The sequence below is a fragment of the Lolium rigidum genome, chromosome 2 (assembly GCF_022539505.1).
Source record: "Lolium rigidum isolate FL_2022 chromosome 2, APGP_CSIRO_Lrig_0.1, whole genome shotgun sequence".
NCBI classification, from domain to species: Eukaryota; Viridiplantae; Streptophyta; class Magnoliopsida; order Poales; family Poaceae; genus Lolium; species Lolium rigidum.
In genome coordinates this window covers 141,481,004-141,487,102 of record NC_061509.1, presented here as the reverse complement: position 1 = coordinate 141,487,102, position 6,099 = coordinate 141,481,004, and the positions used below count along the sequence as shown (strand labels likewise).

The 6,099-nt window shown below is 47.2% G+C and overlaps 1 pseudogene; it reads left to right on the top strand.

Annotated features, from left to right (window-relative positions):
- The first annotated feature begins 1,857 nt into the window (after positions 1-1,857).
- Positions 1,858-2,740, top strand: LOC124690182 (annotated as a pseudogene).
- The last annotated feature ends 3,359 nt before the right edge of the window (positions 2,741-6,099 follow it).

Genomic DNA, 6,099 nt, shown 5'->3' with positions numbered 1-6,099 from the left:
AGCCGCTTGATACGCGTTCAACACGCGTCCGTTGGGAACCCCAAGAGGAAGGTGTGATGCGTACAGCGGCAAGTTTCCCTCGCATGAAACCAAGGTTATCGAACCAGTAGGAGCCAAGAAGCACGTTGAAGGTTGATGGCGGCGGGATGTAGTGCGGCGCAACACCAGGGATTCCGGCGCCAACGTGGAACCCGCACAACACAACCAAAGTACTTTGCCCCAACGAAACAGTGGAGGTTGTCAATCTCACCGGCTTGCTGTAACAAAGGATTAACCGTATTGTGTGGAAGATGATTGTTTGCAGAAAACAGTAGAACAAGTATTGCAAGTAGATTGTATTTCAAGAAAGAGAATTGGACCGGGGTCCACAGTTCACTAGAGGTGTCTCTCCCATAAGATAAACAAGCATGTTGGGTGAACAAATTACAGTTGGGCAATTGACAAATAAAGAGGGCATGACCATGCACATACATATCATGATGAGTATAGTGAGATTTAATTGGGCATTACGACAAAGTACATAGACCGCCGTCCAACTGTATCTATGCCTAAAAAGTCCACCTTCAGGTTATCATCCGAACCCCCTCCAGTATTAAGTTGCAAAGCAACAGACAATTGCATTAAGTATGGTGCGTAATGTAATCAACAACTACATCCTTAGACATAGCATCAATGTTTTATCCCTAGTGGCAACAGACACAACACAACCTTAGAACTTTCGTCACATCGTCCTGGTGTCAATGCGGCATGAACCCACTATCGAGCATAAATACTCCCTCTTGGAGTTACAAGCATCTACTTGGCCGAGCATCTACTAGTAACGGAGAGCATGCAAGATCATAAACAACACATAGATATAACTTTGATAATCAACATAACAAGTATTCTCTATTCATCGGATCCCAACAAACGCAACATATAGAATTACAGATAGATGATCTTGATCATGTTAGGCAGCTCACAAGATCCGACAATGAAGTACAATGGGGAGAAGACAACCATCTAGCTACTGCTATGGACCCATAGTCCAGGGGTAGACTACTCACACATCACTCCGGAGGCGACCATGGCGGCGTAGAGTCCTCCGGGAGATGAATCCCCTCTCCGGCGAGGGTGCCGGAGGCGATCTCCTGGATCCCCCGAGATGGGATCGGCGGCGGCGGCGTCTCTGGAAGGTTTTCCGTATCGTGGCTCTCGGTACTGGGGGTTTCGTCACGGAGGCTATTTGTAGGCGGAAGGGCAGGTCAAGAGGCGGCACGGGGACCCACACCACAGGGCCGCGCGGCCAAGGGGGGGCCGCGCCGCCCTAGGGTGTGGCCCCTCGTGGCCCCTCTTCGTCTCCTCTTCGGACTTCTGGAAGCTTCGTGGAAAAATAGGACCCTGGGCGTTGATTTCGTCCAATTTCGAGAATATTTCGTTACTAGGATTTCTGAAACCAAAAACAGCAGAAAACAACAACTGGCACTTCGGCACCTTGTTAATAGGTTAGTTCCAGAAAATGCACGAATATGACATAAAGTGTGCATAAAACATGTAGATAACATCAATAATGTGGCATGGAACATAAGAAATTATCGATACGTCGGAGACGTATCAAGAACATATGACATAATTGAAAGATCCATGAATAAGATTTATAATGGTTACTAGAGGGCAAGACTATTAACCGATACCATTTAAAACATGGCAAAATGTTTGACAAAGTTGAACTTCATTTTTATCTTGTTGTTTAATAATTCTCTTCTTGTAACTAATTTCTCTATGAGAGTTTACCTTCATTACAAAGGAAAAGTAGAAGTCAAAGAAAGCAAGGTAAAAAGTCATGCATAGAGGAAAGATATATCTGAAACATGATCAATGGTCCAACATGAAATGGTTAGTTTTGTTCAAATGGTAAGGGGTAGTTGCTAGAATTAAGAGGAGTTCATGGTGGGGTATGCCATCAAGGAGACGGAGCGCACGACCAGCACGTCCGTCGTGATCATCAACAGCTTCGCCGACCTCGAGGACCAAGTGGTGGACGCCATGGAGACGCTCCTCGGCCTGCCCAAGGTTGACATGCTCGGCCTGCTCCCTCTTGTCGCCACGCCGCACTCGACGGCTATCGTCAGCGGCCTCACTCTGTGGAAGGAGCAGGAGGAGTTCCTGCAGTGGCTCCACGACAAGGATCCCGACGTCGTCGTGTACGTGAACTTCGGGAGCATCGTCGTCATGACTAACGAGCATCTGGTGGAGTTCGCGTGGGGGCTGGCCAACAGCGGCGGGGAGTTCATTTGGATCATCCGATGTGACCTCGTCAAGGGCGATGCCGCGGTGCTTCCCCTGGAATTCCTAGTGACGACACCGGAGCGCGGGTTCATGGCTTCCTGGTGCCTAGTAGCAGGAAGTGCTGAACCACCCGGCGGTCGGCGCGTTCTTGATGCATAGCAGCTAGAACCCAGCGCTCGAGAGCATCTGCGCTGGTGTACCGGTCATCAGCTGGCCCTTCTTCGCGGACCAGCAGACCAACTGCCCCTACCCGTGTAACGAGTGGGGCGTCGGCATGGAAATCGACAACAATGTTTAGCGCAACAAAGTCTCCCGACTTATCACGGAACTCATGAAGGGAGAGAAGGGTAAGGCCATGTGGAATTGAGTGGAGGAATGGCGTGAGAAGGCGATCATGGCTGCACAACCGGACGGTTCGGCTCACCGTACCTTCGACGAGTTGGTCTGCCATGTGCTCCTGATCAAGCACTAGATCTTTCAGTTGTGTGATTATCTACTTCATATGTTTTCACTGGACCATTGTTCATGCAATGTACCTTTTTCGATAAAATATATATTAATATAAGTAATATACTAATTACACCTAACCTATCTAACAACACAATATTCTAATGACGCTGCGGTTGCTAACGGTTATAAAAGGCTAAAATGAAAAGTCTCGCTATGGTGTTCCAGTTCTTGTACCAATAGCACAAACGCAACTTCTCTTATGGCGTCTCCAATGATATAGTGGACAAGCATCGTTGTCGTTCGATCATAGATCTTAGATTTTTTCTATGAAGAAAGTCCCCGCTCTAAAAATAAAACCTTCAATAAGGCCATTGCCAGACACAACCAATTAAAGCCGAACCTTAGATTTTTTACTCTAAAAGTTAAGACTTTAAACTTCTCATGTAATGTCACCCCCACTTACATGGCGCTGCTACAAAGCCCCAATCGCCAAGTTCTTCATCATCGCAAAGTCTCATACCACCATTACTAGTCATCAGATCTCGGCTTTCATGTCATTCTCCACCTTTGACTTACCATGGAACGAAAAAGATATGTCAAATGATGGCAACATATAGCAGAGCTTCACGCCGCTTCCTCCTGAAAGCAAACGGTTGGGGAAAAAACATGGGTGCACGTGATCAAATCCCATCTTATCCTGCAATTTCAAGACATGAGGCTCCCAAGAGAATTCGCTGACGGTGCCTTCTGGAACTCGACACTCTCGCCAGATCAAGGAGGACAACCATCCAACGGATCTTCATCTTGGTGCGAGAGGAACCCTAGAACCGCCGCCTTTATTAGGCAGAACGATGGCACCCACTTCGTTGCTCGTCGGCTCCCAAGAGCAGGTTGAAGATCTCAACATGCCCCACCGCCACCACATGCACCACGCGGAGATGAGGGGCTTAGCCGCGCCTAGTCCTCCAAACCAAGCGTTGTGCCACCCCCAACGGTTGCCAAGGTCACCAAAGAATACCGAGCCAGCCACCCTGGTGTTCGTCTCTGCCATCATCTTGCCGTCCAAGGCCACCAATCTGGAGCAGCCGGAGATCCCGCCGCGTGAGGATGAAAGGCCCGCGCCATCACCAGCTGCGTGAGGAGATGAAGGCATGTAGCTGCCATCGGCTGCGTAAACTTTTCCCGGTGACTTCCTCCAGCGGTGGCGGGGGGCTAAGGTAGAGGGGGTGGCTAGGATCTAGAATGCGCGAGCCAGCCATTCGGGCGACCCTAGCGTAGGGGCCCTCGAAAGAATAAAAAAATTGGATAAGTTTTGGATCTCCCAAGAGCTCTCATGTTATGTACCTGGTTTTCATTTTGATGTTTCTATAGGATCCGCTACACAGGACTCTCAGCCCACCAACCAGCCTAACCGGAGACCACACAAATTTACAAGATGTTTTGGCAAGTAGCTTACCAAAACTTTTATATTCAGGAACAGACCACAAAGGGTGTATTCGGCTACTATTCGTCTCCCCAGTGACCATGACTACCATATAATCCAATATGCAAAGAATACTCTTCTACCTGCACAAGTTGATCAGTTAACTACAATATCTTGGAGGACTTCAGTTTTTTCAGAGGATTGGCTGTCAATTATCACAAATCATGCATGATACCTATTAACACTACTGAACAAGAAGTTCTAGTTCTTGAAAAGGTTTTAGGGCATCAAGTGGGTTCCCTCCTCTTCACCTATTGGGTCTGCCTGTAGGAATTATAAGACCCAAAATCCAGGATTTAACTCCCCTAGTAGGTATAAAAAAAGGAGGCTTGCTGGCTCCTCTTTCCTAGCATGTGGTGGAAGGCTTCAGGCCTTCAGCTGATCAAATCAGTGGTCACATCAATGACAATCTATTTTTTTAGTTTCTTTATCATCCTCCAGGCATAACCAAGCAGCATAATTGTTCATTAGGCATGGAAGGTAACGGACTCCACTAAGAAATCTTTGGCTGCCTCTGCCTGTGAGATGATTAGCAAGGCCAATGTAATAGTGTGTGTTAGGTATCATGGACTTCAAGAAATACAATGAAGCATTATTGGACTTGATGGAACTTTCCTCCCGGGTCATTCGCGCAGGTCGCTCCGGGGGCTCCTAAGACCTAACAACAGAAGCCCCAAATCTTCGCCTCCCCTGTTCGCTATCATCGCCGGAAATACAATGAAGCTATTGTTCAATCGGTTGGCACAATCTGGAAACAGGGGAATGGAGCAATCTTCCAAGACGTGCAATCTAGAGTTTAGCGGATGAAAAATGCACGGACATACTTATATATATATAGGCTCATGGTCTGCAAGACTATCGAACAAGAGAAGTTGTGGCACTAGGGATTTAAATAGTGGGTGTCTCTAAGTCTCAGTCGACTGAGTAAGTCCCAATCGAATTACATTTGTATGTTTTAATATGGACCTAAATAAAATGCAAGCAACAGAAAATACGAATCTTCAAACAGAAACAAAATTCAACGGTGGAACACGTGACTGAGATACGTCTCAGCTAGCTAGCTGAAACTTAGCAATTCCCTTAAATAGTAGTGAAGAGAACCATCTTATTCGGGCAAACACAGAAGTCTTCCATATTAATACAATAAAGCATGTAATGCTCTGGAACTTAGAAAGAGTAACTACTCCAGTAGTAATTCCTTCATCTCGCCTGTGACGATAAGAGTGATCCGCAACCATACATCCCTAACTCCATTCGGAATTTCCTATTTACTTGTTCTTGTGTTTCTGTAAGTAAGAAACAGTAATGTCTGTAAGTTTAAGGCGCCTACTTCAAAAACCATAAGCTAGGATTAAGCTCATATTGAGCTATGTTAAGGCCTCAAATTTAGAAGCATGAGTGGCAGGTTGTTTCTTACCCCGGGGCGAGACCCGCCAATACGGAGGTTGTCCATGTTGAGCAAACTCTCCACCTCATCCAGCTCGATGACGGCTTTGATGATTGCGCCTGAGAGGTCCTGGTCGTCGTTTGCGCTAAAGAAGCAGCCCCTCTCCTTGGCATCTGCCACTATCTTCCGCCACACCGTCTTGCTACTCACCAATGTGGTTGCGTTCCCTACTATCCAGAGACAGTGCCTGTGAAAGAAAAAAGAACCCAGAATCCCATACGCGGTTTCAGGTGACTCAAGAAACTGAACACAAAATCACACTAGGAAGCTCAACTCACTTGGCCCGTGTCAGCGCCACATTGGTACGGTTCAAGTTGTCAAGGAAGCCAACTTTTCCAGCACTGTTGCTCCGCACAGTGGAGAAGATGATGATGTCCTCCTCGGCGCCCTGGAATCCATCCACGGACCGTACCTTCACGGTGAAACTGCTGTGCATCTCGTATGTCTTCCC